The sequence below is a fragment of the Grampus griseus genome, assembly GCF_964374135.1.
Source record: "Grampus griseus genome assembly, chromosome: 21".
Classification (NCBI taxonomy): domain Eukaryota; kingdom Metazoa; phylum Chordata; class Mammalia; order Artiodactyla; family Delphinidae; genus Grampus; species Grampus griseus.
In genome coordinates, this window is record NC_139015.1 from 16,027,790 (window position 1) to 16,049,001 (window position 21,212).

At 36.2% G+C, this 21,212-nt stretch overlaps 1 long non-coding RNA gene across 1 annotated transcript in view; it reads right to left on the reverse strand.

The window, feature by feature from the left end:
• LOC309838843 overlaps positions 1-2,879 on the reverse strand; it is a 530,643-nt gene extending 527,764 nt beyond the window's left edge. Inside the window, exon 1 of the long non-coding RNA XR_014298402.1 lies at positions 2,830-2,879. This is a non-coding gene — a long non-coding RNA (uncharacterized lncRNA). The remainder of the gene's footprint in view (positions 1-2,829) is intronic.
• Between the last annotated feature and the right edge of the window lie 18,333 nt (positions 2,880-21,212).

Sequence of the window (21,212 nt, forward strand, 5' to 3'; positions counted from 1 at the left end):
AATAGAGCTGCAATGAACATTTTGGTACATGACTCTTTTTGAATCATGGTTTTCTTAGGGTATATGCCCAGTAGTGGAACTGCTGGATTGTATGGTAGTTCTATTTTTAGTTTTTTAAGGAACCTCCATACTGTTCTCCATAGTGGCTGTATCAATTTACATTCCCACCAACGGTGCAAGAGTGTTCCCTTTTCTCCACACCCTCTCCAGCATTTATTCTCTCTAGATTTTTTGATGATGGCCATTCTGACAGGTGTGAGATGATAACTCATTGTAGTTTTGATTTGCATTTCTCTAATGATTAGTGATGCTGAGCATTCTTTCATGTGTTTGTTGGCAATCTGTATATCTTCTTTGGAGAAATGTCTATTTAGGTCTTCTGCCCATTTTTGGATTGGGTTATTTGTTTTTTTGATATTTAGCTGCATGATTTGTATGGAAACACAAAAGACCCCGAATAGGCAAAGCAGTCTTGAGAAAGAAAAATGGAGCTGGAGGAATCAGGCTCCCTGACTTCAGACTATACTACAAAGCTACCGTAATCAAGACAATACGAAACTGGCACAAAAACAGAAATATAGATCAATGGAACAGGATAGAAAGCCCAGAGATAAACCCACGCACATATGGTCACCTTATCTTTGATAAAGGAGGCAAGAATATACAGTGGAGAAAAGACAGCCTCTTCAATAAGTGGTGCTGGGAAAACTGGACAGCCACATGTAAAAGTATGAAATTAGAACACTCCTTAACACCATACACAAAAATAAACTCAAAATGGATTAAAGACCTAAATGTAAGGCCAGACACTATCAAACTCTTAGAGGAAAACATAGGCAGAACACTCTATGACATAAATCACAGCAAGATTCTTTTTGACCCACCTCCTTAGAGAAATGGAAATAAACACAAAAATAAACAAATGGGACCTAATGAAACTTAAAAGCTTTTGTACAGCAAAGGAAACCATAAACAAGACCAAAAGACAACTCTCAGAATGGGAGAAAATATTTGCAAATGAAGCAACTGACAAAGGGTTAATCTCCAAAATTTACAAGCACTATTACTCTTATACTAAGAGATTTCAGCAGAGAAAAGATTTTAAAAGGATGAAAAAAAATGCCTTTTCTCTGGAGGCTTTCAATCATTCTTGAGTAATTTTAGTCCAAGATATTTTTGGTATCATCCTTGTTTCCATCTTTTTAAATCTTGAACTCCAATTCTTTTGTTAGGGAATGTGAGGGTTTTCAAGAATCAAAAAGAATAAGGAATAATTTTTATAGTCATTGACTCCACACCTTTCTTCTACAAAGGCACCTCAATCCCAAAGAGGGTACTGGCCTCGCTTGGCATGGTCAGTGTCAGAGTGGAAAGAGGATCTCAGGTGTATACACATCCCCCCCCCCGCCCCCTCGACAGACAGCCTCTGCTTCATTACAGCTGCAGAATACTCTGATTTAGGTGCAGTTATTTGTTAACACTTGACGCTGCCATCCAGATATACACAAACCTGTGCCAACAAACTCTTTCCCTTTTTAAAAAATTCCCCCGTGTCAGTTTTCTAACTTCCATTTCATAGATTATAAAGAAACACTGAGAATCAAAGAATTCAAATTACTCAAACAAGGTTATTGTTCCGTGAGTGGCTGACACAGGACTACACAGATATCACCAGACTCTAGCCAAGTGCTCATCCCTCCCCTCCATTGCATTATCCCTACTGAGTGAACAACACAACTTATACAGATGTTTCCTTGCTGCCTCTCAGTGAACAAATCAGCTTTCACAATTAGAATAATGAAAATATAGAATTATAGAATAATAGAAAATATAGAATTGGAGCTTGGAAAGAGCCTTAAAGATCATTTCATTGAAAACCTTCCCCACCCAATGAATTATGTTTCCGAACTCTACTTGCTAGACCTTTTTTTTTTTTCCTTGAAGAAGGTGGTCTTGATTCTACATAATAAATGCCTTCTCATTTTTGTAGGGCTGGGTAGTGTCATGAAAATTTAAGTGCTAAAGAAATGCTAATTCTTGGCAATTATTCTCTTGTTTTTACTGTAAAACTTGTATGTATTAAAACCAAAGATAAATCTTTAAAGAACAGCACACCATTTTGACACTATGTTCCTGAAACGTTTACTGACTACATATAAAATACCTTTTTTGAATTACACAAAGAGAGATTGTATATAACTGCACATTGAAATATGATTATATATGAAATAATAGTTCTCTTGTCTATTGTTAGTTTTTCCTAACTTTAAATTTCCTCTAAAGAATTCCAGGAGGAAACTCCCTTGTCATATAGCAGCCTGTCATACTTATTTTGTTTTGGTGGAGAGTTTTAATCACATATTATATCCCAGTATAAGAAAGATTTAAATTGTCTAGTTTGAGATTTCAGATCACCAAACAATCCTTTCCTTGTTACCAGAAATAAGTACTAGGTATCTTAAGCTCTGAGATAGAAATGTGTAACAGTATACAATTCATAAGACATTCTAAAATATCTGTAGAGTTTTGAGAAATTAGTTACCTTTTGATTGACCGATTATATCCGTTTAGGCACTTGCAATGATAGAAAAGTTTTTTTGTTGGTTTAACTCTCTTTTCAGACTGTCATTATTAATGGATAGTGGCTAATTATTTTCGAATTTACTGAGGACTATGATCATATGTTAGACAAAAGACAAAATTTGAAATAAACAGGCTTGGTTGCTCCAATTTACTGAAATTCAGGAAGTAGAATGTTACGTTGGAAAGGGAATGGACTTTAGCCCCAGACAGACTTGGGCTGAAATCTTAGTTATAGTGTTTACTTACTGCCTTTGGGGGCAATTCGCTGAACTATTCTGGCCTTGTGCTTCCTCATCTGTAAAAGAAGAAGAATAGTATTTACTTCTCAGATGTCCTTTCGAGAATCAGAAGTAATATATGTAAGTTAAAGAGAGTCGACAAAGTTGTTATTAGAAATACTAGCTTTCCATTCACAACAATAGCTTCATGAGTCATAGGAAGTCAGACTACTCAAATCTTTAAAGGTCATATCTGTTTTCTTTAGGCACTTATTTAAAAACAGATTCACTTTCACTTTTGCCATTACATTCATTTTAAAAACATGTCTGACTATCTCACCTTTTTCAGTAAACAAATAGCGTTAACTGTAACAAATCAAATCATTTAGCAGTGAAAATGAATCAGCACTTATGATTTATTCAGTGTCATATGTTAGCATGGTCTCAGTTACTTAGAGCCTCCATCACTTATTCCTGTCTCTCAGTGAAAAAGCTTCTAAGAACAAACACAACAAAAATAGATCTATTGTCAAATCAAGATGCGAGCTTATTTGAATTCACTGATGAAAATATTATGTCATTAAACTACAAAGATAAACAACCTAGCTTATAAACTGAGAATGCCAGTAGTTTTGCTCCCTTTGTCATTTGTATTTTAAATAACATGAAACATTTAAAAATATTGTGTTATAACGTATCACCTGTCACTTGAAGAACTTTTGTGTTCAAATTAGTATAGTGTTTGATACAGCATTGAAAACAGCTTTGTAGAAATGTTTTCTGCTTCAGAAAATGCCATGATGTGCTTATAACTGGTTGCAGCAGAAGAGAATGAATTGGTTCTAGTTTCTGTATATTTTTACTTGTTAATAAGTTTCTTAATGGTTTTTTTGTATGTTCCTGCTTTCATCTTTCTTCCCTATTGCTTAACCATATTGTCGGCTATAAAACAAAACATTTTATAAGCCAGCAAATGTAGGATTAAGAAGTATCATGAGAGAATTTTAATATAGCAACTGCTTGGCTAAGGTCACGCCACAGTGAGATACAAAGCAATACATAATAAGAAAAATCACTTAAACATAAGAAAGTTATTAATAAATCAGGAGAAATCAAGTATGCGGGGAAAGGTTAGATGTTATGTATTCTGTGTTCTCAGATACATGGTTTATTACCTGTGTAATTGCTCTGCCATGTAGGATATGCATTTGAGCAAACACTGTAAATTATTACAAAGTATATACAGGAAAACCTCTTCATAATCTTCCCCCACTTAACGATTCCCCACATGTAGAAGCCCCTGACTTACACAGATGTGATCCTCTAGGAGTGGGGCTTAAGCCAGACCCATACTAACCCTCGGCATTCAATCCTCAGCATTATATTAATGATGCGTGAGAGTTTCATGTGGGATGAAAATGTGAGCAAGAGGACCTCAAGGTGCAAACGATCTAATGGAGGGAAGGGAAAGTAAACAGCTCACTGCTGCCACTGCCGCAGCTACTACCACTAATAAAAACAACAGAACCTTCCCTTTAGCAAAACATGACTTTGAGCAAGTTACTTATATGAACCTCTGTTCCATTATATGTAAAATATGGATAATAGCTGCTTCATGGAATGGTTTTGAGGGTTAAGGAGATATATATAAGAAGTATTTAGCATTGTGCCTGGAACAAAGAACTCAATGAACAGATGCTATTTATGTATTGCTCTTGTTACTCATGTTAGTTTTATTATTGGAGGTATAATGATACATTCAAAAAGTCTTTATCCCCATTTTACTCATAGACTAGTTGGTGCATTAAAATATGCAGACATGTTAAAAAAAGTAATTGTACCATACATTATACATGATAATTATAAATGAATGCCAGATAATATCTTAAAGATATTATTTTTATATATCTATTTCTCTCAAAAAATAGAGTTAGCATGATATTCCTGTTCACAAAAAGACCAAAGAGAAAGAAAAATATGGTGTGTCCTATTTCACCTTCCATATTGGGTATTAGACCCATTTCCCAATACAAAGGTTATAAAAGATTCTAACAACTGTATGTCCAATGTAGAAATGTCTAAATATAAATGACGATTTTCAAAAGCCATAATCAATCAAGAGTTAATAATCAAAGATACACAAGTACCAAAGTGCCTGAATAACATATCAGAAATACTGGTAAACTTATCAAGTGTGGCTTTCTTTACAACTTTTAAAATACAGTTATTGAATGTGTCTGGTTGGCTGCCCTTTGTCTCTTTGTTAACACAAAGAATTAGAAGCTGCCATCATTGTAACTTTTGTCCCTAACTTCATGGTGTTAATAACAGTGGTCACCAGCAACACAACATCTTATTGACAAGTCATCATTGGGTTTGAGGCAGAAAGGGCTTCGAAGGCTTGGAGGCTCTTACACACTTGAGCTCATTCTGACCCAAACAAGTAAATGAAGAAAATGACTAGGGATACTAAGGGTCCACCTGTCCTCACAAGTGCCACTCAGATATTTTGGCTGAAAATTCCCCTCAAATGATAGAAAATAATATTTTCAACCTTTTAATTGGGGCGTTTCCCTTATTTATAACATATAGAGAATAGAAAATTAAATATTACTACTAGAATGATGAAAATATAGGGGCATAAAACTTTACTTTGTTCCCTAACTTTCTCATTTTCGTGATAAGTTACATACGTTCCTTTTAAAAATACAAAGGTGAAAGAGTAATTAGGAACCTTTATTTTTTATACTGCTTATATAAACTGCATTGAGGTTTTTAAGAAATGTGGCATGCTACTGAGGATGTTTACTAATATACCGAGTGATAAAAATTTTGATAAGCTACATTTGTGTCTTGTTCATTTTGACTGATTACTTCATTTATTTTTATTTTGATGGCGGATGAGAGGAGGGTTGGTTAGATAGTTTTATTGATACGACCAGAAGACGAAGAAGTATAAAAAATTAAGAATGTGCAAATATAAGCACAGACGTTAATTTTGAGGAAAATAATGCTTAATTCAGTATCTTAAATATCTTTTCTCCACTGGGGTAAAGATATCCAGTAATTATGTACTGCACAAGAGAGCTATAAACAGTATAGACCTGAAACTTTTTAAGCCATACCTCTTTAAATATGACATTTTAGCACCATTATTGTATCAAAATAATGTCTTAAAGTATTGCTTTTGAGAGACTGGAGCTCCTAATATAATAAATACAGCCTTGGTTTGCAAGTATTCAGAAGAATGTAAATGATTATATCAACTTTAAGAATGTGCCAAAGATGTAAAAGTGGCTCAGAGATTTGTGGTTAATTTAATTGGGACATACGAGAAATAAAGCGACATGCTGAAAAATGTGGGGACAAGATTGACAAAGTATCTTTAGCAAAAATACGTGAGTGGTGAAAAAAACTAAAAATAAAACTACCGTATGACCCAGCAATGCCACTCCTGGGTATATACCTGAAAAAAAACCAGAAAAAACTGATTAGAAAAGATACATGCACCCCAATGTTCATAGTAGTGTTATTTACAATTGCCAAATTATAAAATCAACCTAAGTGTCCATCAACAGATGAATGGATAAAGAAGCTGTGGTATATATACACACAATGGAATACCACATAGCCATAAAAAAAACAATGAAATTTTGCCATTCACAGCAGCATGGATGGACTCGGAGGGCATTATACTAAGTGAAATACGTCACACAGAGAAAGATAAATACTGTATGATACAACTGATATGTGGAATCTAAAAAAAATACAACAGGGCTTCCCTGGTGGCGCAATGGTTGAGAGTCCACCTGCCGACACAGGGCACGCGGGTTCGTGCCCCAGTGTGGGAAGATCCCACATGCCGCGGAGCGGCTGGGCCCCTGAGCCATGGCCGCTGAGCCTGCGCGTCCGGAGCCTGTGCTCCGCAATGGGAGAGGCCACAACAGTGAGAGGCCCGCGTACCACAAAAAAAAACCAAAAAACAAAAAACAAACTAGTGAATAAAGCAAAAAAAGAAGCAGACTCACAGATACAGAGCACAAACTAGTGCTTACCATTGGGAGAGGGAAGGGGAGAGGAGCAATATAGGAGAGGGGGATTTTAAAAAAAGGTTATTATGGGATTATATAAAATTATGTGTGTGAAAGTTTTGAAAACTGTAAAGCTCTACAGAATTTAAAGAATCTTTCACTGAATAATAAAATAAAATAAAATAAATATGTAAATGGTGGTAAATGTGCTACTACTGAGTTGTTTTTTTTTGTCTCCATTAAGAGTTCACAGCCAGGAAAATGAGATCACAATGCAATGATGTCAGGTGATACATGCTGGTTTCTCTAGAAACCATGCTCATGTGGAGTCTTAAAAAGTAGAATACAGGAAACAGGGGCTATTATTGTTTCCAGCACTATTCAGAGTGGGAGTGGTCCTATTTGCTGGGATGAACTACTGGATTCCTTTGTTTATCATCGAAAGGGGCACTAGGACCATGTGACACTATAATACCATCCCAAATGATCCTCTTTACATCTTGGATTATTTTGGTTTTTCATTTAGATTGCCATGCAGAGATCAGAATTTTATCCTCTACAGAGACGAACAATTCTAACCACCTTGCAGTAAAAATCTTATTTTAAGAAATTGGAATTCTGAATAAATACTATGTTGTCAGATAGATTGATTAGTGTGAATCAGTCGTGTAGGCCCTATGTACAAAACTGAGGACAAGACACTGAATTTTGATCGCCCTGTATAGGTACAATGACGTGAGCAAACACTTCCACCTGTAGAGACAGCTGCTTTATATTTGATGAGTTCTTAACTATGACACGTAGTAGATAATTAAAGTGATTCATATTTGGTATTATATACATAAGGAGCCTGAACTGAGTATTAAGCCAAAAAAAAAAAAAAAAGCATGTGTATGTTATCTATTGCTCCTGCTACAAAATTCCTTCCAAATAGTGGCATAAAACAGCAATGACTGGGGCTTCCCTGGTGGTGCAGTGAATCCGCCTGACAATGCAGGGGACACAGGTTCGAGCCCTGGTCTGGGAAGATCCCACACGCCACGGAGCAACAAAGTCCATGCGCCACAACTACCGAGCCTACGCTCTAGAGCCTGCAAGCCACAACTACTGAGCCCACATGCCACAACTACTGAAGCCTGCGTGCCTAGAGCCCGTGTTCCACAACAAGAGAAGCCACTGCAATGAGAAGCCCACGCACCGTAACAAAGAGTAACCCCACCTGACGCAACTAGAGAAAGCCCGCGCACAGCAACGAAGACCCAACACAGCCAAAAATAAAATAAATAAATTTATTAAAAATATATATATATATATATAAAAACAGCAATGATTTAGAATTCCCTATAATTCTGTGCACTGGCAATTTGGACAGTTCTTCTGCTGGTCTAACTGGGGCTCACTCATTTAGCTGCAGTGATTGGGTGACTCAAAGGGGCTGGAGAGTTCCAGGATCTGTGGTGCCTGTCGTTTGGGGCACCTCAGTCTCTTCCACACGGCCCTTCCACCACATTCTACTGATCGAAATCAATCAAGAGGCCAGCCAGCCTAGAATCAAGGAGTTGGAGAAACAGGCCCCACCTCCTGATGGTAGAAGCAACCATGGGGCATTGCAAAGGGGGAATGGATACAGCAATGTTTTCTTCACTGGAGGCATAATTCATGCGCAACCATTTCCATGGCATTTTGTTCTAGTAATTCCCGTTGTGCCCTTCACTGCCTGCCCAGCATCTCAGCTCAGTACTTTACTAAGGATTCGTGTAAGATCAAAGGTGGGGAAAATGAGAAGCAGAGGGCAGGAGTTATGGCAGTAATTGAAGAGTTGTTTGTTGTTGTTTTAAATCCAAACCTCTTTTTAAAAATCATAGATCTGTGTTGACCTCTGCATAGAACGAACTCAATCAAATGTATCAAAGACTTTAGAGAAAAATAAACTCTAAAAAATATTCCATAAAGTAAGGCATGTGGGGAAATAAATGCTTATTGTAAAGCTAAAATACAAAGTTTGAACTGAAATACACTTACATCTAACATGGATTTCCAAATCAGTGTTTTGTGCAAACCTCAGAATACCAAAAATTGTCCCAGCTACCTTGTTCATGCTTTTATTGTTTCTGTTTGGTAACAAAAACATTTCCCAGCTCTAAATAAAAACTGGTTTGCAACAGGAAAAAATTTCAAAAAAGTTTATTTTCCATGTTATTATGATGAGACAAAATTTTTTCAAATTGTTTTATAAACAAATAAGTAGCAGATATGATAGTTTTTTGTTGTTGTTGAAACTGAAAGAAAAAATACGAAGAAAGAAGCGCACTAACAAAATTTCCAAAGAAAAAGAAATATTAGGGATCAGGGAACCACTTAACAGTAGCTAAAAGGAAAATTGATGACAACTGAGCTTCCTAGGCCCCTGAACAACTTCTGCTGTTCTGTCCTTAAACTTCAAACAAAGGAGATGTTGTACCCCTGGGAAACTGTTGCTCAAGAACCTACCATGGCTTCCTTTGAACCAATAAATCAAACCCCTCCTTGTGGAAACATAAGAGCCTCTATATACATCTCCCCCCTGGAAGTATCCAAACTGGTCTGTCACAACTTGCCAGAAGGAGCCCCCAGTCAGTTCAGGCAACCATCTTCACACTCAGCATCCATCAAGTTCCCTTCCATCTACGTACCTGAGCTCACACTACTCCTCCCTGGGTTATGTCCAATGCCCAATCTAGTTATCCATATGCTATGCATTCAAGATCTGCTCACCGGAACATCTTCTATTAAACTCTATCCAACTATTCTAGGCTACATCAATCTTCCCTTCTCCTTTTCCCTAGAGAACTTTTGGAATTGATCACATGCAATAATCATTATTAGAGAAACAGCAACAGCTGCTGTACTGGGTGCTCTTTCTGTGCTAGGAAGGTGGGTGATGTCATAGTGTGGTTTTCCAGCATCTGCTCTTCGTCATCCCTATCTTCAACTGAACACTGATCTTGCCTACTGTGTACAGTCTAGAATTGAGGGAAATTCCAAGAGACTGTCTTCTGATACAAAGCCCAGGGGCCAGACCTTTCTCTCCTTATTCTAGTGCCTCACAGGAAATAAGCATACACTTCTTACTGGAGCTAGTGATGCAAGGACTAGTAGAATGGCCACAAGTCATTCACCCCAGTGGTCGCAGTCACCAGTATAGTGTCCCAGCATCCTGTCTAGGTCTATTCAGCTGTTTGGCTTCTGCTTCCTGCTTCTTGTTTCCTGGAGATTCTTGGTGCTTGTCATTCCTTTACCTGCTCTGGACAGCCTTCCATTAATTCTGCGAGTTCCCTGAAACTGTTCAATACATTGCTTTTCTTCAATGAGCCTGAATTTCTTTCAGCTATCTGCAGCCCAGTCTCATGGTATAGCTACACAATGTAGAAAGTATGGATGCAGCAGGTATAATCCCGAGTCACAGATACAGGCCAGAGGAAAGCTACTTTTAAAATTTTCCTATAACTGCACTTAATGGCTATGTTTTTCAGATGGTAGAAACCAGTCTTAGTTAACTCAGGGCAATCTTAGCCATTTCAGTGTTTCTTCATTCAATTTAAGATCTCACCCTGCCTGCATTCTCAGGGTTGCTTCTAGTTCATGGGGCTTATAAGACACAGGCTGGTCAGTGAGAAGCTGCTGTCTCTCTGTACTTGTCACCTATCCATGCTGGCATCCAACCCAATACCTCATTTCCTGTCCAGATTCATCCATGGCCAGATTCATCCGGGCCATCATTATGGGCTGCAATATGTCCACCCCTCTACAAAGTCCCAGGTTGAAGCTCTAAATCTCAGTACCTATAAATGTGACTGTAATTTAGAGAAAGAGCCTCTAAAGAGATGATTAAGTTAAAATAAGGCCATTTACATGAGCCCTAATACAATCTGGCTGGTGTCCTTATAAGAAGAGGAAATTTAGACACAAAAGAAACGCCAGGAATGTGTGTGCACAGAAAAAAGATCATGTAAAGACACAATAAAAGGCAGTCATCTGAGAGGTATGGAGAGAAGTCTTAGGAGAAACTTAACCTGCCAACACCTTGATCTCCAGCCTCCAGAACTGTGAGGATATACGTTTCCATTGTTTAAGCCACCTAGTCTATGGTGCTTTGTTATGGCAGCTCAAACAGACTGATACAGCCATTGCTATAGGTCAACTTTACATAAATGCTTTTTGTTTATATAAAGTTGTTAATTCTAGAAATCCTTGAGACTTTTATATTACTAGGTTGGGGTCAATTTGAGTCTGGTGTAGTGTTCTGTTCAGAGTGTCCACCTAATAAATGTTTCTTTAATAACTGGTGCAGAACATAATTGACATTAACTCATGGTTTGCTGCAGTCAATAATAATTTGTTAAATTTTCTTTTACCTTTTGTTTTTGAAAGAAATGAGGAAAAGAAGAAAACCAATTTTCCAACTGAAAAATGAGCAAAATATTGCTGGATCGCCAACATCTGGTATCATTTAAGTCTGGACTGGACAGAGAAAAAGAAAAAGATTACACCAGAGGGAATAACCCTGTATTTCCAGAGGAAAAAAGGAGATGACATAGTTCATCTTTTCAGTGATTAAACACCTTCCATTTTCACATAGCCTCACTACAAATAGAGAGTTTATCTTCCTTCGGTTTTTGCATTTCACTGTCTAGTAAGCAAACCCTAAAGGCCAAAATGCTAGAATTCTATTTTCCCAGAATGATACCAAGTAAAGTTTCCTTAACCCTTCCAACTCTTAAGCTACTCTCAAAGGCTGCCATTGGTGAAAATGCATTAAATTCAAATGGAGGAACTGGGTGGTTGTTCTTTTTTTCAAGAAAGTAAGAAAGGAAAGAATGTCCTTTCTAGGTTGATGTATATGATTACCAGGAAATTTGAGCAAATTAAATCAACTTGTGTTGGGCATACAGATGTTGCAGGTAATAACTCCCATGTAAATCAGTGGTGAAATGACTGTTGTTCCTCTACCTTTTCAGCATTGTAAAAGGGGTCAGAATTCAGTGTATCTGCAATGTAGCCACGTGGATGCTATGTAGAGAAACTTGAATTTCATAAGTGCCTCCTAAAAGCTGAGTTGCATGAGCCTTAGGCAAGCAGGATAAAGTGCCACATCCCTTGACCTTGCAGCACAGAATCCTTCACCTGAGGCACGGAGTTTAATGTGGGCTCATTCATAAGTGTTTTCACTCTAGCCAGCGACTAAATGGCCCCTTTATGCAATTATGATACAATTCCTTGTTCTCTATGACTATACTAAAAAGCTATGAGTTATAAACTTTATAACATAGTTATAATATTGACACTAAAATTTAAATGAATGCACTAAGGCTAGAAGCTGATTGCTAGAGATAGGTCTATCTCTTGGCGAAAGCTATACTATGAGAGTCAAAATGTCAAATGTATGGGACAAAAATAGAAGCATTACTTTTATCTAAGAAACCTATTTCCTGTAACTGATGTTCCCAATGATTTAATCTCAATTTCCAAATGATCTCAGATACCATGTGATTAGAGTACAGCAGGTAATTCTGGGCAAGGAAGTGCAATTTTAAGACACTGCAAGTTATTAGAAAGGAAAGAAGCAAATAAGAGTTTGGCTACTGTTCTTTAGGATTATGTATCTATCTGTACATACACATATGTGTATATATATGTACATTTATATATATTGTGTATATACACACATGTAAATGTATGTATGTTTACATATATGTGTGTGTGTGTGTGTGTGTGTGAAGGGTGACAACTCTCAGCAAATTTTAAGTTTTCCTGGGTAATAATGGCTTGTATACGCACTCATCAGTTGTCTGTTCCTTATGGGAGAATAGAATTATATCTAATAAATGGCTGTGGATTTCCCAACAAAAATGCTCCCTTTTCTACCCCACAGACTGAGAGAAATCATGCAGGAGGACATGGCTGAAGCCTGTTGGCTGAACTGAGCTATCATATAGAATCTCGGAACTAGACAGACTCCCCATCCAGCCCCTGCGGCCCTCCACATCCCCAGGAGCACAGCTTCTGGGGAAGCAGAGGAACCCAGCCCTGACAGCAATTCATTCCCCGGTAGATGGAAGGGCTGAACAAAGCATGCAGCATTTTCCCAAATTTTTCAGTCAGATCAATCACTCCATCTTCCCAGGAACGACTTTAGTAAAGGAGTGGATTTCAGGAGTGGGGCAAAATGCTATCCACTTTTAAGAGCCATGATTTATTAATGCTGCAATGAATTATGATATAAAAAAAGTGGACACATTCTTGAACAACTGCGTTTTTCAGTCAGTCACATGCCATCTTACAGGACAGCCACTGAGACTTCTGATAGCTCACCCTGTAGCAGGAATACACTTGATTGTTTTCATAAGAAGTGCTGGTTAGAAAAAGAGTACAGAGAGGGCCTGACTGTGGCAAGGGCTATTGCTACCCATCTTGGTATCACAGTCCAGAGAAGAGTGCCAGGTACTCATTAAATGTTTGCTGAACTGAACTGACACACAGCATTGCTTCTGAAAATAGATCTGTAATATTGCTAAGTGTGTGGCTACCAACGATGGTGGAAAAAAGTATTAACTTGGGAGTTAGACCCCTGTGGTCAAGTACAAGCCCACTATGTGCTAGATGATGACTTGGGTGAGGTACTTAGCCCCTCTGTGCTTTGGTTCCTTCTTGTGTAAAATTTAGATGTGACAGTATCTACCTCAGAGGTTGCGGTATAGACTACTGAGGTAATGCAGGCATGACATCATGACTGGCAATGGTCATTTTATGAAAATTTTATTTTATCACATTTTATCACATTTTATCAAAATATTTTTATGAAATTATAAAATAACTTCTGAACTATACACACACTTAACAGAGACTGTGTTTTCCTTAAGGTTCTTTATCATATGGAAAAGTATTTATAAGGACCTAAGTAGATGGTAAGAGAATAATATTTGATGCTACTATGGCTTTACAGAGCCCTCTTTCTCTAAAGAACCCATATGATGTTTTAATTTTTTATATATTTATATTAATAATATTTGGCCATATATATTCCACTTTGCTAAATGTTGCAATCAGTAGTTTCAGTCCTTTGCAGCAACCATGATTTATGTAAGTATACAGACTAGGTAAAAATCTAGAATGGAGAACCTAGTAGTATATGTAACAAACTGTGCCCACAATTTGTTGCCTATATTATTTAAATTATATGATATTTTAGAATTTTGATATTTAGATTTGTTCATTAGTGATAAAATAATTTGGTATCCATTTGTCTATAAGGAGGAACAGATTTTGCATAGATTGGAGATTGGTTAAATTATAATGATCTGCAACAAAATAAGAGGAGAATTAAGTTTTGTAACTGGTAAAATGATGCCTGAAAAACAGGGCAGAAGATAATACTCCTGAAAAGGAAGATTTCCAGGGAATGTCCTGGCAGCAGCAGCCATAGTTAATCACATTCTATTAAGGGCTTACTGCAGACTGTTCTCTCCTCACCTGAATATGCTTTGAGCTCTGTCTGAATCTCTTTGAGGTCATTTAATACTATAATCCAAATATTTGTTTTCATGTTTCACATTTCCCTTAACACTTCTTGGTTGTCCTTTACTTTCACAATCAGGTAGGATGTCTTGAGAGACCCTTGTTCTACAGTTAGTGAGAAATCTATCTTTTCTTCCACTAACTCTGGGCTGGGGGCTTGGTATAAATTGCATTTTTTCCTGGTAAATTATTTCTTTCTATTATAGCTTTCTGTTCACTAAATTATTGATTACACTCTGACCAATTTCTAATGACTGCTATGCCCTTTTTCTGTACTATGTCCTACTACACCAACACTATCATAAGGATGGATTACTCAGAAGAGATTTTTCTGAAATTTTGATTTAATAAGAGGGATTTTAGAATGTTGACTGACTACCAACAACTGAAATTGGAATATTGTCATCCTAAGAAGTCAAGAGCCTTCTCTCTTTCTATGTGTCAATCCTCAACCTCCACGCTTTTTTGTTCTCCTGTTTTAACTTTTTTATGTCAAGTAATTGGCTTTCTATTACTCACCCCAAATAGGTTCTATCACAGCATCTGAATAGGAGAAAACTCATCAGGTCCTCCATTACATAAATAGCTATCTACCCCTGAATCTAACACCTTTGCAGTAAATACACTGGAAGAAAATAAAAAATGGAAAATAACACTTTCCTGTTAATGATTATCAAATTTTTAGACTCTCCTACCAACTTCTGAATATAGAAAGGCAATAATGAAAATGTATTTTCCCCTTATTTACAGAGTAAACCCTCAGAAGTCTAAAGTCTTAAGTTACTGTAAATTTTGTACATGAATTATCCTTGTACTAGACTGTAAGATCCCTGAGTTCAGCATTCAGTTTTGACTAATAGCTGAGTAGACCACAGTATATCAAAAATAAGCAAATATGCCTAAAAATTAACAGTATCATGTAAATATTTTGGGCCTTCATAAATACATTCTGAATGAATGTCAGTAGAGGTTATAGAACACATTGAAAATGGAAAATTTATACTAATATAGTTATGTACTTATACCTTGATAAACTAAAATAATAAAAAAAGATTTGAACAACAAAATTAGAGAATGTGGATAGTGGCTGACTCGATACTTACTGTGTATACTCTATAAGGTGAATAGATAGCTGGGTTTTGAAGTGCATTCTTTGTGCAGAACATCCTAATGGGTGTCATGGTGGGATTTTAAAGAAAAAGGCAAGCATGGTTGCTTCCCTCATAAGCCATATTACATGGAGATGATAGTGGAAAACATCACAGTTGGGATTTCCACATTAGTGGATAATTTATCTCACAAAAACCGACCGAGAGGAAATAGTAGAGGCCTCTCACTGAATTAGGCCAGTTGTCCTCATTACAGTGATAGCACAGCAGCTTAACAATGAAGACACTGAGGTAGAGATTAGGATGATACTTTTGGCTGGATTCTTTTTTTTTTTTTGCGGTACGCGGGCCTCTCACTGTTGTGGCCTCTCCTGCTGCGGAGCACAGGCTCCGGACGCGCAGGCTCAGCAGCCATGGCTCACGGGCCCAGCCGCTCCGCGGCATGTGCGATCTTCCCAGACCGGGGCACGAACCTGTGTCCCCTGCATCGACAGGTGGACTCTCAACCACTGCACCACCAGGGAAGCCCTGGGCTGGATTCTTAATAGCAGGATATTAAGAATCCTGCTATACTTGCTGGGAAATTACATGCTAGCACATGGAGGGCAGCACTCCCTAGACATGCTAATTAGCTCTCAAACACAGTCACTGAAAGGATCCCTTCTTCCACTCTGTGTGATGATAAAAGCAGAATCAAATGTCACATTTTCTCTGTTTTAGACCTCTCCCATGTAATATGTTACAATAGAAAGCTACTCTTCCATATCGTCATTGATAAGAAAAACAAGGCTATGCATCAAGGCAGACTCATCTGGGTCTACTGGCTCTTGAGAAAGAAGGAAGATCTGGGGGCTGTGCATCCAGGCAATATCTATGGCAGAGAGTTAATGGTCTTTCTAAACTGGGTCTAAGGGAATTCATGGAGCAGTCTAGTCAAGCTGGCTCTGCAGGTAGGCCCAAGCAGTCTAGCCAGGGAGTAGCAGCAATGGAGATTCAGATGCTGTATTAGTTTGCTTGAGCCTCTCACTTTGGTTTGAGCATGGCTATCTTCTCCCTCTGTCTTTCATCTGTACACATGCACACCTGCTAAATTTCCTCCACTTATAAGGACACCAGTCAGGTTAGATTAGGACCATGCTAAAGGTCTCATTTTCACTTTATTACCTCTTTAAATACCTTATCTCCAAATACAGTCACATCTGAGGTACTGAGGGTTAGAGCTTTAACATGTGAATTCTGGGAGGGACCCAAATAAACCCATTACAGATGCCATACAGCCAGTTAATGGGAAAGGTGGAAATGTAACCTGATTCTTGCCTGTGTGATAAACTCCACACACCAGAGAACATTTATTCAAATAAACAGTAATCTACTCAAAGTTTGAAATCCTGTTTTCATGGCATGGACAGTTCAGATCATTTATCTGTAAGAATTCCATCAGAAGTTCTTTCAAATGATTTTGGGAAAATAAAGTTACTCTCTAGAAAGAATATAGTAGTTTTGGGAGATGACTGTGTAATTTTTAATAAATACTCTGCCGAATAGGTTACTATAGGCAGAAAATTCAATATTACGTCTGTACAAATTTCTAATTCTAGCAGAAAACAGTAACATTTTATTCTCTAGGTAAGAATTTTAAAGAAAAAGCAAAATTTAAATTTTGCAACAGGTATTTACTGAGTACAACTTTGTAAGCAGTTCTATACGTGGTGGCATATAAAATGAAGCTGGAAAACTTCATAGTTTAATATGGCTCAAATGAAGACTTTTCACCTCTAAAAGATGAAATAAAACATGAGATAACCTTACAAAATGAAGTCTAAATCCTTACAAATTTAGAAAACATCATTCTTAGATAAAAATGAGAAAATTTTAGAAATACAATTTTGTACCAGTTATTTTTTTTCCCTGTATTTTGGTGAATAAAAGTTATTTTTATAAGTTGTAAAACCTATATAATTTAATTAGGACTTAATATAATTTACTTTTCTAATTTAAACCATTTATTGAACTGTATGAAATATTTGTCTAACTCTAAAGAAATATAAAACTTGAGCTTCAATCATGTTCACAAAACTATTTTCTGCATGCATGAATATATTTTTGCTCAAAGTCTTAGAATTACTGAATGCCTACTATTAAAAAACAGTAGGAGGGTTTGTTTCTAGATCTGTACACCAATCATTTTTAATACATTTCAAACAACCAAAATCATCTCCATAAAACAGTATTCAGTTCTTTTAGAAAAGAATAGAAAAAAGAATCATAAGAAATAAACAGTGTTATAAATAATTATTATTAATAATAAAATTATGTACTCATAATATACTCATAATTTAATATTATGGCTGTTTTTTAATAGATCAATATATTTACACTGAATATCAACTATACCCAAAACAAGATAGTATATAGGATACAATAATAAAAAAAGATGAAATCCATAGTCCTCAGAGAGGTTGTACTGCTGCTTAAAAGTAAATTTCATACATTTGTATAATAAAGCATTAGTAAAATAAAACAAAGATGAGGTAGTAGTGTAAAAATTATAAACAAAGCTCAAGAGAGGTAGAGAACCCATTCCTGTTTATTTATGTAGGAGAAGTCACTTCAAGAAAGAATTAAGTAGACAGAACTCAAGAAGATGGTTAAAGAATCAAAAATATTTTTATGTGAATAAAAATAGAAATGAGGAGTTAAAGAGTGAATTCCAGGTGGAGGACACAATTATAATCATAGACATTAGAAAGATTAATTATGAAATAATTAGTAAACCCAGTTTGACTGAATGGATTATATGGTATACAGCAGAGAGTAGAAGAGAAATATATTATTTGGAAATATAATCTGGGTTATATAATGGAATCTTGAATGCCAAAACATGGTAGTGGATTACTTTTGTAAGTTTTTGAGTAGGCTAGCCGATTAGAAAGAGTTGAGCTTGATATAAGATATATATTTAGGAGTCATTTTCAAAAAAGCAATGAGAACGTTTATAATGCCCAAAACAAGGATTTTAGATTGGATAATTTTATAGCCTGATTTGCTCAGAACACTACAGTTTTTTAATCTTTTGTCCTAGCATGCCCTTTCTCTCTCAAAAGTGTCACAGCTTGCATGATAATATATATGGTCAACTCAAATGCAGAGAAATCAGAAATGTCAGAGAACACTTATGGTCAATGATTATAAATGGAAAGCAAGTCCAGAGAGCAATAATGAAAAGGCGGGAGAAGAAACCTTGGAAATCTCAATTCTGATGCATTTTTCTAATATTTATTACTGGGCCACACATCACTATATTCGTATTCTTCACATTTGGCTATAAGTAGCTCAGTTCCCATATTAATAAAGAATAACTACAACATAATCTTTACATCAAGTGTATTTCATTTTGGACTTTGCTTATTTTTAACATCATAACTTATCTTCTAATTATTTAAACTAATTTTAAAATAGTTTACACTCATTAAACAAATACCAGCTCAAGTCAGTGGAAACCGGTCATGACTGTGATAAACTGTACAGAGTATCAATAGTAGCAAAAATCTATTAAGTGGATTATACACGTGTACAAAAGAGAATTCACTGTGGGAGGAAGACAACTTTCTATATGTTTCTTTTAATGATTCTGTTTATTCTTATCCAATTCCTCCATTCAATTTCCAACTTCCTGTAGGCAGTGACAATTTCTATTTTATTTCTAGTAAAATGCCTGCATACATTGTAACAAGTGAGGATTGATTGACCAACTAAACAGTGCTCCATTAGGGGAAGAAAACCACCATGAGCTTATGTATAGCAGCAATTTAAATATCCCTCTAGTTATTTTGTGCATGCACATGTTTTTATAGCTTCACATCTGTACTGTGAACCTAGCACTATGACGTATCTAGCAAATTTCCCTCACCAACATCAGTGATGTTGGCTCAGATGCCTAATGCTTAACATTTTTATTACATCATATTTTCCCTCTAGAAGTCAAATCTCAGTCAACAGTACATAGGGAGTAAAGCAAATACATTTTATAAAAGAACTAGAGTTCTTTAGTATATAAAAATATTTAGTGTGTTTTCAGCTATTTTAAGGCCTATTTGCTTTTACTAAAACTTCCTCTTCATTGGAGAGGTATGATAAAGACTTTTTGGTAGAATAAACATGAAGGAACAGTGGCATATTAACATCATTAGTATTGTCACAAACTGCGTACTAGAGTATTGACTTTTCCCATTTCTCTGTTTCATTGCCTTCTCTGTCTAAGGAGGTTAAGTGCCCATATGTCCTTTCAACAAATGGAGATTGTGAAATTTCCCTTGTTAAGAATTTGAGTTTTTAAGTCTGAGCATATGAATAGTCTTAAAGTGTTCAAAATACTTTATTTTACCCTTTGTCATTCTCACTTAGTAATTATTGATGCAGCTTTGGTGTGGCCTTCCAAATAGAGTGCCTTCGCCTTTGATTTTATGTGGAAATTACAAGAAACTCAATATTTTCACATTCACCATTTGCATTTGAAAAAATAAAAAATAATTACCTTAATCTTTTAAATATTTGACTATGCAATAAAACCTACAGACATAGCATAGAGTTCAGAACATTTTAGAAAAATGGTACTATATTAGTTCTGAATTATGATAAAGTTAAAGTCTGAACTCATGATTCAGCTTTTGTTTACTCGGGTTCTTTCCTCACTGTAGTTTTTTCCACATCTTATTCTTTACTGCTAAGTGGTTAAAATATAAAATGCAACATGAGCACTTTTTTCTTATAAAGATATACTTTATACACAAAAATATACTCCTTTTAAGTCTATAGCTCAATAAGTGTTGACAAAATATATACTTACATAATCCCCCCAATCAAGATAAAGAACATTCTCATCACCCCCAAAAGTTTCTCATCACTTTGTACTAAACCACTCCCTCCCTCAGCCCCTGGAGAACCACCTGTCTGCTGCTCTCCATCACTATCACCTTGTCTATTCTAGAATTTGATATAAATGCAATCATATAATATTACTTTTTTGTGTGTGTCTTGCTTTCTTCAATTTAGGTAAGTATTTTTGAGATTCATCCCTGTGGTTGTGTGTATCAGCTGTCTGCTTCTATTTTTTGGAGAGCTGTTTTCAACTGTGTGAATATACTTCTGTCTTTTTTTAAATCCACTTATTTATTAATAGACATTTGGGCTGTTTGCAGCTCTTGGATATTACGAATAAAGCTCTGTCAACCTGTGAATACACATCTTTTTGTGTATATGTTTTCACATCTCTTGGGTAAATGCCTACAAGAGGAATTGCTGTGTCAAACTGTAGGTACATGTATATTTAACTTATAAGTAACTGCCAGTTTTTCTGAGTGGTTGTACTTCGTACTCTCCCACAGTAGTGTATGGGAGTTCCACTTGCTTCACATCTTTGCCAATCTGCTGCTATATTTCATGACACTCAGTTTCATCTTTGAGAGAGATAAACTTTTGCAAACTTGTGTACAAAATCCTAGCTTCTGGAACAACTCTCGTCACCTTATGATTTTTTAAAAATATAAACTATAACTTCACTAGCCTCAGCTTTTTCTAACAATCTCCTTTGGGCATTTTAGGGAGATTGCCTGTCCATTATTCAGCAATCTGACATTTTTAAGGATGCACTCCAGTTTGTCATTAAACACAAGATAAATTAAAGGAAATTAAACAATCCAAAAAAAGGTTATAAAACA